The sequence below is a fragment of the Periophthalmus magnuspinnatus genome, chromosome 14 (genome assembly GCF_009829125.3).
Source record: "Periophthalmus magnuspinnatus isolate fPerMag1 chromosome 14, fPerMag1.2.pri, whole genome shotgun sequence".
NCBI lineage: Eukaryota > Metazoa > Chordata > Actinopteri > Gobiiformes > Gobiidae > Periophthalmus > Periophthalmus magnuspinnatus.
In genome coordinates, this window is record NC_047139.1 from 6,385,898 (window position 1) to 6,398,507 (window position 12,610).

Consider the following 12,610-nt stretch of genomic DNA (forward strand, 5'->3'; position numbering starts at 1 on the left):
CCGGTCCGCCTTGCCCCATAAAAGGACATGTTATTTTACACCACACTGCCTCTCCTCCATGTGACATCACCGCTCAGAGGCAGAACCGACCAATCGCGGCGCGGCTTCCCGTCAACACCGACCCCTCCCTCCCCCGTTGTGCCCTGAAGCAGTAGGGTGAAGCTGGACGTGCGGCGCCGTTTCTTAAAGAGACAGTATCGTGGGTTTTCGTCAGCTGTGGAGAGAGAGAAAACTACTAAAGTGCAGATGATGACACGATGTTACGAAGATGTTTTCAGCCTGGATGAGTCATACGGGCAACAGTGGCATCACAGTGTTTACTAATGTTTTGTGTAATGTCCTGAAAGTGCAAAATGGAAGAAGACTTTTTGGTTTGGAACAGCGGTGGTTTGGATTCTAGGAAATTTATAAATTAATCGACAGAAATAAAATGGGAAAGCATGTGTTAGGAGGTTGAGAGAGGACAATATTTTAACAAAATCTTTGAAAGGTATGCATAGCTTTGCCTAGAATGTTCCACAGCATGGCATTAAACATCCATCTCCAAAGAGAAAACTGTATGATGCCACTTTGCCCAGTTATAGGTCAGATCTCTGGGGAGGCAAGCTAGCTCACGGTAAGAAGGTATGTTATGCCTGTAGGTATTTTTGAACAATTAAAAACACCTGTACATTAACTGATTAAACGCAAAATCTTTTAATGCAGTACTGTGGGACATTCCAGGGAAAGCAACAACATATAGAGAGAAGCAGGTGGTAGACTGTTCACCAGAAAAGCTACCAAAAGCACCTTAAATTTCACCTTAAAACCAACTTTCACATTTCAATAACATCAGTTTCAAGTAGAATAACCTTCCAGGGCTACCGTAGCTGAACAAAGATGATAGAAAGTGGAAAAATATAGATCAGACAAACAGGAAAAACTAATAAAATCCAGATAATTATTTTGAATTCAAGTTGATTTAATTCTTGCACAGGTATCAGTTTTTTCTGTGCACTGTGTTGTATAAAATGCTCTTTGCCTACAACATACTGCTACTAAGTTCACAAACTAACAATATTCACCATCTAACTCTGAACTGCACTTTCAAATCATTATCGCCTCATTCAGCTTACCAAAAATGAGCTCAAACGTATGACGATCAACGCTATGGTCCGTCCGATGACATTTCTCATACAAAAATGGCTGAACTGGACTTAAACTGACACAGTATCTCAGAAAAACAGCCATTTCAAACAATCAAAAAAAAAAATCACACTTGGGACAAAGCTGCCGGTGCGCCAAATGGAAAAGGGCTGTGAAAGATGAGTGCAGTTTGTCCCCACATTAGTCATCTCATCTGTGTCTTTCTAACAAAACAACCTGGTTACGTCAAGAAGTCAAAACGAAGAGCCGATCCTTATCTCCCAAAACAAAGGAGCGCAGTATCCCGCTGTCCATTTTACTGCACGTGTTTTAAAAGTAACAGCCACCACGTGAGGACAGGAAATACGGATATATGTGTAAGACCAGTCCATTTAAAAACAAACTGAATGGTTATGTACAATATTGGGCATAAAATCTGTGTATTATTCAACAAAAATGGATTTAACCAAGGCTTCTACTGAGACAGATTCCGCAGAACAGTTTATAGTTTCAATAAATTGTGCTGGATACGATCAACATCATACCACTCTCCTCTCTCTGGATCTAATTACCAAAAACATTATTTAAAATTGCTACCTGCGCTGTTAGCAGACTGTTGTTGTTGCAATAATAACAGTATCAATATGAATAAATGATGTTTTATGCAATCCGTGTATTCAGTATCCCATTGAGTCACGTCGGGTGAATGAAATAACCCAAACCAGCTGCACGTGGCTTACCCCAACGGAGAAGTCATCTAATTCTGAACATCAGGAGGAGCTGGGAGGTCAAGGGAGCACTTAAGGACGCATTATGAAAGTCTGTTACTTTAATAGACGGATACCCAACGCCTCACCTGTGTGGTTTATAAAACAAGCAGACAGTGATGTGACAACTGATGAGTCATACACGAGGGCTGTGCACATGTCAATAATCTTATTCCAAAAATAGCAAATAAGATTCAACTATAAGACGTCCGAGAATAATGTCCAGATAACTAACAAATGAAATACGGTGTGCACTTGAAATATAAATCTATTCTTAGTTTTGGTTCTTATTTTCAAGATAAAAGGTATGTTAGACACGTCGTAAAACAAATATACTTGTCTTTACCAAATTATGTTGTCACGATACTAAAATTTCAAACTAAACTAAACGATTTGGATACTAAGGAATAGACTTGATAACGGTTCAGAAATAATGATGACAGTAAAAATACTCTTTCTTTAGACAGTGCAGTTGTTCCTCGCTATATCGTGGTTCAGCTTTCGTGGTCTCGCTGATTTTTTTTGTTTTTCCAATGTATGAACGTGCATTGTGTCCTGCGTCCTGATTGGCTGTTGGACTGTAGCCCATTGTCCATCAGTCTCCTCCGTGCCGTGTCTCCTGTACAGTACAGAATGTGTTCAGACAAATTTACATAAACGTTGGATCGCAGTGTGACTCTGAAGTGCTGTACGTTTGCAATTTGTTTTCTCCCCGACAAAACCCACAACGTCGATGAAACGTTCTGCACCGACAAAGACGCCGATGAAGGTTTTTTGAACTTTGAGAGAGTTTAAACAAGAGAGAAATGTGAGAAAATGTTAACACCTGTGTGAGAAAAGTGTATAAAGTGTGTGGTGAGGGGTTTTACAGCTGCAAAATATGTGTAAAAGTGGACTACATTGGCGAATTTTACCTATTGCGTGTTATTTTTAGAACGTAACCACCGCGATAAACGAGGGACCACTGTATTATGTGATTTTAAATATTAGATTCCATAGTGGTCCATGTGTGTATACTCGTCTATGCGTCTTATACTTGTTCGATACAGCTCAAGATCATTCTAAAGCTGTTCGAGAAAGGCTCATTTCTGTCCTGTGAATGTGACTTTTTTACATAGCTTTAATATCAATTAGTATCACATTTTTGACAACTCTAGTACCAAAAACAGCAATTAAAAAAATATCATCACAGTGTCATGTCTTTAGATAAAAAACATTCAAGCCGAGTAGCAGAAATGTTTGCTAATTTGTCCAACGAGAACTGACTGACACAAATAATTGGTCCAATAACGTGACCTACAAATATGTTCTCTCGCACCTTCACGCTCACCACACGCAGACAAAAGAGTCTCGGTCAGGCAGAGGACGGCCAATTAAGGCAATTTCATAATTAAGGTCAACAATACTGGGGTTTCATTGTACTGAAGGGCTGCGGACGACAGGTCAGACAGAACGCAAACGAAACTGCAGAAATGTTTTGTGTAAGTGTATGCGAGCGATTTGAAGGAGGTAAATGCCAGCGCTAAATCAGGCTGAATGCTGAACCGTGTCATTACATGTTATTACGCCACAATAAAATAATAATATATAATAAATGCTCCATCCGTCAACCCACAAACCCACACTACTGAGGCTGTGATGAAATTTCAATGTGATGTAATGTGACAATTTCATCTTGTTATCAGAGACTGTTATTGGTCTGTCACACATTTGATGTATTGATGGAGTAACATAGACAATAAACGATAATATTGAAACTAATTTATGCCACTGATACAATAACCCAAGAGCAGACTTAAACTACAAAAACTATTCTAAATCTGAGGTACAGTGGTCCCTCGTTGCGTTCTAAAAATAACCCGCAATAAGTGAAATCCGCAAAGTATCAGCTTTATTTTTTGCAATTATTCTATATGTTTTTTGCTGTAAAACCCCTCACCACACACTTTATACACTTTTCTCACACAGGCGTTAACATTTTCTCACATTTCTCTCTCGTTTAAACTCTCTCAAAGTTCAAAAAACCTTCGTCGGCGTCTTTGTGGGTGCAGAACGTTTCATCGACATTGTGGGTTTTGTCGGGGAGAAAACAAATTGCAAACATACAGCACTTCAGAGTCACACTGCGGTCCAACGTTTATGTAAATTTGTCTGAACACATTCTGTACTGGACAGGAGACACGGCACGGAGGAGACTGATGGACAACGGTCTACAGTCCAACAGCCAATCAGGACAAAGAACACAATGCACGATCATACACTGTAAAAAAAAAAAAAGACAAAACAAAAGCAAGCAAAACCGCACAAAAAAAATCCGGTGAAGCGCGATATAGTGAGGGACGACTGTATTGTTAAAAAAAAATCATGAGTTGGAATAAATACACAGCAAAATGCAACACTTTAGTTGCTTATTTTGTGTGTGTAATGAGTCATAGAAATTATTTATTCAAAGTTTTTTTAAATATTATCGTATAGCCAAAGAAATACTACAAATTTTCCAGTAGTGCAAAAAAAAAAAAAAAAAAAGCACACACAATAAATATTGACCAACTTCCATATATCGAGCGATACCTCAATGTAGTGATTATCATGACAGGTCTGACTGTTGATACTAGGGCCGTAGTCGACGAAATAATTTTTTGCTTCATTAAAAACATGTCCTGACGATCGATTAAAAAGGGGGTGCGGCAAAAGCTCTCAAAACCACTGAGTATCGTGGTGTGTCTGACCAAAACTGCCCTCACAAGACTAAACCTGCACGGGAGTTCATGCAAAACAACTATTTATGCAAAAAAAAGAAGTACTAGGAAACAATGTAGCCTTTTTCTCTTAAGTAAAAACAAATAAAATTCATTACTCACTTCCAAATTGTTAACAAACTCACTCGCTAACTTTCTGATCAATTAACCGACTACAGCCCTAGTTGGTATATGCACATTTTGTATATTTTGTATTTGTATATTTTGCCCTGAGAGTTTACTTTAAATGTAAATGTGCAGCGATGTTACTACTTATTAAATAAAATACGTTATAAATGCAATATCACCATGAATCCAGCTTCTATACTAACATTTTAACAAAAAACTAAGCAAAACCCCAAATTAAACGTTGTCAAGCCTACATTTCAAGAAGCTAAAAATGTTAAAAAAAAAAAAAAAAAAAAAACTGCCTTGATTGGAGTGCGATGTTTTGAGTGTTTTGGAATGCGGGGCCTCCATATATTCCAGTGCATCTTTAGCTTAGCTGCTATTAGCATATGAAAACGAGGCTTAGTCTGGTTGATTGGCATGTTCTCTAAACAAGTGCGTATGGCCATTCAGTGGTTCAGGTCTGCAGCGTTTGAACAGCCTCACAGCCAGGAATGCCTCCACTCAGCAGGCTAGCTTTATGCGTGTCCGGGGGAGGGCTGCTAGCGTTTATCAATCATGAGCTCCGGGCCGTGACTTCTTTACATTTAGAAACTAATCAATCATATTAATTGAATTTTCTTGACGCATAACTAACCTGAACCAAATTAATTTACGGAGAAGTATCTGGTGAAGAGGAGATGAAATGTAGGCAAATACTGGTGGTGTTATTATTAGCCTATAACGTGGACAAATTGAAAAAGACGTTAGCACATGTGAACTCGAGTAATTGCAACATCTCATTTAAAAAGGTGTCAAGAATCATTTGAGGCAATTACAGTGTAAGTCTAAGCACTTAACAGCTGGGCGATATGCCAAAAAAGTCATCACGATTTCAGTTTGTCTTAAAAATGAATAAAAATGGCTTTCAAGATCAGTTTCTAGACAAAAGATTTTTAATTTGCCATTCAGCACGTTTTCCAAGTCCAATTTTAGTTGAGTGTCTGCAGCGACGATGCTTTTAATGAGGATTAGCTGTAGACCTCTTTATTAAAAAGAGCCAAGTGTATCATTTAAAAATTACTGAAGCGCGATACAAATGTGATTAATTGCACGGCTCTCTCAACTCAACTCATCCTTTTAATACAACTAATTGTTATTTGCGTTAGACGATTCTCAAAAGCAATGACAAAATGTGCGCTGTTCACTGGGTCTGCAGGAAAAAAACAACAAATCACAAACAACTTTTTATTGACTATGGGGAAAAAAACAAGCAAGCAAGTCAAAATCTAATGAATCTTCACAGTCGTCAACATTGTTCCCTGCTTCTCACCGACTGTCAGCTCTTACAATCGCTCTACACAAATACATACTCTGATTGCGGGGTTGTTGTGCCCAAACGATCCAACGTGTTCTTAGGCAACATAATCCATGAGCGTAGAGATCTGAAGGCTTCGTATATTACAAAATGCGATGTAAACGATGCCGTGGTCGGTGAGTAAAGATTTAAAATGAGGCTGTGTGTACTGCTAGGTTTAGGTGCGTGTTTTCTGAATGCAGATAAAGTTTCTTACCCTTGACAAACTAAAAATACACATGGATACAACCAATGAAATGAGCTTAAATCAACAAAACTTTGCGCATTAATTAACGTCAAACAATGTTAATGTGCCAGTGTTCCTCTTCAAATGCGTTTTAGTTTGAGCCAAAGACATATGTTAGTTACCAAAACGCAAAAAAAGACGTCTGCAAAATGTAGTAAACTTGTTAATTCTTCATCATTCCTTTACTTTTACTTCATATTAGCCGTTTACTTAGAATTCACATGGATCGGAAACTATTACAACATTAAAAACACTGCTAATGTGCTCCGTCCAAGCTCCTGCTGCTCCAAGTAACACAATGTTCAGTTTGGGATGATTAAAAGTATGACATACGGCCGCGGGTGATGTTGGCTCTGATTCAGAAAGTCTCCATGCTCACAGTCTTCGTCAACAGAGAGAGGGGCTCATGTTTACACCGTCTTGACGTTTAAACTTTGAGCGCAACTACTGTGCGACTTGTACGATTTACACACTTTCCAGAAGGATTTATATTGAATCGGTGCTCTTATGTAACCAAGAGCTGAATCATAAATACAGGGCCAACATACACAACCTTACAAGGACAATTTGTTTGAATTATGTGGCAAAAGGTTCCTGCACTGAAAAAATACATATATATATTTATACGCACCATTATGTACATTTTGTGCACACAACTAAACATGGCTGATGTTCTTTTTTCAAACATTCACAATCAATAGTTGTACAGGAACATTTAGAATAGTAATAGAGTTAACATTTAACATGAAACAAATACAAATACACCACTTATGTTTAAATCTGAACGTTCCATTGTCAGTCCTGTATTGACTAAGCGTTGCCAGAGGCCCATAGTCGCCGGTACAGACTTCTGTCACCCTTGACCCTAAAGGGGAAAGGCCTGAGGAAGATGAATTAACTCATTAAGACGAATCAACCGTGTCTAAGCAAAGTCAGCACTGTTCAGTAATCCTAAATGTTTTCTATATTTAAACTTGAATACTGAGGTTGAGCTGTATTGGCAAAACAAATACAGTGCCATTTTTCTTATTCTGAGCAATAACAACAATAGTACCTTTATCAGTGATGTCCTACAATGTGCGTGTGACGTTCAATTTTGCTCAAAAGTGGATGAATTCTACCTCAGAGCCGCCATCTCTACCATCTGTTCTTTTTAGAAATTACACTATGTACTTAACTTTGCAAACTCTCAGACAATGCACTGCTCCCTTCTGCATTTCTATTGGTCTGAACGGTATGGCCTTGGCGAGTGAATTTCATAACAGCAGCAGGTTCGAAGTGATAACAAACTAGTGAAACATTAGCCCGTGTGGGGAGGCTGAGGCCGCGATAGGACTTTTCCACATGTCTTATTACTCAGAGGACAACCGCAGCTAAATCTGACCAGGGGAGATCTGCGACGCTTCAAATAGCAACATGTGAACTATTACACTTCACCTCGAAATAAACTCATGGCGCAGGCACATTCAAACGCGCTGGTACCACACTCCTGGAAAAGAACCAGACTGTGAATCATCAGAACATGTAGTCAGGGTATTTTGTGAAGAAAAATGTGAATAAACGTTTCGTGATTTGGCTAAAAGCGAGGGTATGTGATTTTCAAACCATGAATGGAGGAAAGTAGATGTTTTAATCCAGCTAACGTGTTCCTATAGCTCTCATAAATCCTTTGGCACATCACTAGCGTTCACATGCTGTTTTAAAACTGTGCTCGTTGCCAGAAGTTCATGCTTTTTAAAGTGAAATGGCGCAGACTACCCTTGTACAACGAATCGACTCCCACCCGAAGCGTCATTACAGCGACTCACATGTTTCTTTCTTGCAAGTTCGCAATAGACTAAATATTTTCTAATTAGATAAAGACAATGTGTAGCGGTCTGATTTATGTCACAAAGTTCTGGTTTTACAGCAAACTACAAATGCATTCAGATGTGAACACTCTTACGTTGCATTATTAGAACCAAACATGGTAAACGTTATTTTATTTAAGTAGTGACATCTATGAAATTCATTGTGGAGGCTGTGGCCGAGTACAGTGTTCACCTAACAAAGAAAACTATGCTACGCTACAGTCTGGATCTCTTTGTAAAGGACTGCGATCAAGCCACAGTTTCAAAAAATTCCATCAGCCTCTTTCACTGATGTGTTGGCTTGGTTTGTTAAAGGTCCTATATTACACAAAATGGATTCTCGTGAGCGTTAAGCCACGTTAGAATGTTGTTACCTAATCAAAAACATACCCGGAGTTGTGTTTTGTTTCATTCACACATGCTCGAGTAACTCTTTATTATTAGTCTGTCTACATCTCCAAACCTCAAAATGTTCCACGTTGTGATGTCACAAAGCGGTAGTTTTCAAGTTAAAAGAGAGTAGAGAGATGGGCAATTCCAGAGCTGATACGTGTGGAATTTAAAGGCGCAGTGGAGCACTTCCTGTATTATAACATGACATCACAAGGTGCAACAGAGTGTTTTCAGTTTGAGGAAAAAAACACAGTCTAAACATGCAGGGTTTGTGTGTTAAACGTGTGAATGAAACAAAAACACTCCAGGTATGTTTTTCATGAAGAAACACTACAACATAAATCAGAAAATTGCTTAATACGGGCTTTTTAATTCTACTGATGTCATTACCTTACTGTAAATTGGGAGTTTTGATGCAACGGTGACATCAATTTGTGAATCACTCCACAAAACCAGACTGTTCTCTTCAGTTGCCAAATACTAGTCACTGCTGTACTGTCATTGTGTCACGTGACGTGTGCCAGAGCTTTCTAAAGTAACAATGAAATAAAAATGTTTTTGGTAAAGAGAGATCAAAAGTGTGTATTTGTCAATCTTAGAATGATTCTTTCTCTGGAAAAGATTGCAGTATCTGAAAATATTATATTAACAGTTACTTTTCATCTTTAAAAACAATGAACCTTTGCGTTATGTTACCAATATCGTGACATGTGAATATGCATCAGGTGCACAGAAGCTGATAAAAACACTTAAATGGGAAAAGCATGTAGCACAACTTTACACAGAGCAAACAAATGCACCAGTTTTCATAACAAACAAAAAGAGGAACAAAGTCTTATCGTCACCTAGATCTGGAGCCAATATGAACTGTCTTTAGATCAGAAATTTTCACAGAAACGTTTTGGTCTCGTCTGACAACAGTCTTCTAGTGATTCTGTCATTTTTACCACACCAGTTTGGTTCAACAAAAAGGAATTGCATTGACAAAATTTGAGTTGATGCATTTATTCAAAATTATGTCAAAATTTCTTGTCGTGAGCATAGTCCCGTGGGTCCCATCTCTAAAACGCTCCACGTAGACTTGATTTAAAACCCACAGACTAAAGCTGTATTAATCTTTGTTAATTAAAACTACCTTAACAACCTTCAATCTCCATGCCATGATATAATCCAACCCTGAAATCCCCACATCATCAAAGAACAGAACAGATGCAGCGGGTCAGAGAGTCTCTGCTGCTGGACCAAAACCAACAGACAAAAAAAAGAGAAAGAGAGAGATTTGCAGATGTCTTATTAGATTTGGGATCATTAAAAAGCATCAGCAAGGGAGTTTCCACAACCCAATACCAATACCTACAGGCTGCATTCAAAAGTAATGGTAGAAGAAGCTGGAGTCATGGAGCTGAAGAGTTCATGAACTTTTGAAACTGGTTACTTTACACAGTAACAATGAATCAAAGAGAATGTACAAATCTGGAGAAATTGTGCCTGCATGAAATAACGAATTTGGTATTGAAAAGTGTATGGACAAATATGAATTCTTCCGTTTTTATAACAATCTGGCATGAACTTGACTAATGTAATTCAGTCAAATAGTCAATTTAAGAGAAAATGGGGATGTGATCTTAAAAAAAATAGAAATAACTACATAAAAATAGCAACAATGACAATAATAATAACAGTAATGAACTCAAACAAATCTGCATTAATCGACACCAAAGCTTTTTTCTCATGACTATCCTTTACTCTCTGAAACTGTAAGCAGCTGTCTTGAGTTTTGCATTTACCATAGCTGAATATAAAACAGCAAACAGTATCAATTTCAGTCAAACTGGTTAATATTTTGATAGTGTTAAGCTAGCGGCATACATTAACCTCCTGAATCCTCATCAAACGGGTTGTTTTTGGCAAGTGCGTCTATGTCTCTTTAGGCCAACCAAAAGGTCCATGCCAAAGTTGTAAATAAGAATGTGTTTTTATCGTTAGGTCTGGCTAAATAAATGTTCAAAAAAACACCTTGTACTAAAGTCATCTGTTGACAAAAGTGCATGAAGCATAAAGAAGTAATAATAACAGAGGTGTAAGCTGTTTGTTTACCAAGAAGGTTTGTTGAGTTTGAATATATTGACGAATTTTCAGTCGATTACTGCTTTGATTAATGACCCCATGTGAAGCTGGCGACAAATCAAAAAGCTATCCACAACAGCAACAAAACAGCTAGCTGGGTATTTAATGAACTTAGACACAGACTAGCTCGAACTGGGAGTGCAGCCCAACATTCTTATACAATTACTATACAATAACATTACTTCCAAAACATGCAGCTTTCACAACCGCACGATGGTATAAACACTGTCCTGAAGCCAAAGGAGCCAAGTGCCCACTCCTCCTCTGTCTGAAAAAAAGACCAACAAGTCATTATAACGAGATCTGTGGTCAAAGAGGAAACCGTTGGACTGAAACTATGGCGAAAACCTAAACAGGAAGCAAAAGGAGTTTCACATGAGGGGCAAAAGAGAGAGCAAATGTCTGCCAGTGTCTGCTGTTTACATGGACTGGACAATACCTCAATAAAGGAATAGGTGAAAAGGTCAAAGCAACAAGGTTTGTGACAAAGACATAATGTAAATATATACCTGTTATTACTGTTATTAAAGTGCCCATATTACAGTACTTTCCGATTTATGTTATAATCTTGCTTCCTCATCAAAAACATACCTGGAGTTGTGTTCACTAGAATCATTTGGATCATTTCAGACCTGGAATTTCCAATTTCTACTGAATGAAAAGTAAAAGGTCGCTGTTAACTAAACTAGGAACAAGGTGGAACAGAGCATTTAGAGGTTTGGAGATGTTACAGACTAATAATAAAGGGTTACTCAAACAGGTATGTTTTTGAGGAGGTAACAACTAGAGTCAGACTGATATATCCGTCGGTCAATACATTGGTGGGCTTTTTAGCACATCGGCTATTGGCTTTAAATCTTCTTCACAGGCTGATATTTTGTTTTTGTCTGATTTGCTTCCTAGTACATACACACAAAGCTTTATTTTAACACTTTAAAACGAAGAGACAACTGCACTAAATGTGATACAGTGCTCTCTTAAAGGTTTGTAGTACATTTAAAGTGCACAATTTGAGGAAAATAGTCAAAATCTGCACTATATATATATATATATATATAGGTATCAGCATCAGCCATGGAAAGAAAAAACAAACAAACAAAAAAATGTCGTCATACCAGTCGATCTCTAGTAATAACATTCTAACACTGCTAAACAACAGTCAATTTTGTGTAATGTAGGATCACTTAAGTGGAGTTTGTTTATATATATATATCCCTGTAACTCCACTCTGTAATTAACATTATAGAGTTTACAAAACATATTTTAATCACATTGAGCAAAAATAACAACAACAAATTAGTAATCATGACACAAAACTTACAACAGTATGGACCACTGTTGTCTGTGGTAGAACCATTTGTCGACAGCCACAATTCCCTGTGTTAACTCAAACTGGGAAGTCATGTGAGGTGCACCTAATCAAACCACTTATCAGCACATGACTATTGACATTCGTTTTCTTATATAGCTTGAGCCTAAAGTGGTTAACAATTACAAAAAGTAGACACAGGATCATATACACAGTGGGTTTTGCAATAGAAAGAATAGACAAATACCTGTAACACAGTATGTGCGTCAAGTGGTAATTTGTCTTTCAAATGTGCCAGTAAAAAGCATTTGAATTGGTTCTCTTCTTTACATACAGTAATACATCTTGAATTGCCCCCACTCCTTTAGCTCTCAACAATACCTCTCATGTATGTAGTCTAATCAACATGTGCACTATTGTGGTTACTAATGCAAAGCTTCAAAAGAGGGCAGCACAACAATCTGGAAGACATTTCTGAACCCCTCTCACTGCCGCTGACTTGCAGCTGTGGCCCTTTACAACTACCTGCCATAAAGTTCATGACCCTAGCACCCCCTTGTAGTGCACCATGTCAAACTAAGTAAACAAA

At 38.0% G+C, this 12,610-nt stretch overlaps 1 protein-coding gene across 1 annotated transcript in view; it reads right to left on the reverse strand.

The window, feature by feature from the left end:
• aff4 (AF4/FMR2 family, member 4) overlaps nucleotides 1-12,610 on the reverse strand; it is a 51,881-nt gene that overhangs the window by 38,019 nt on the left and 1,252 nt on the right. The window lies entirely within an intron of this gene.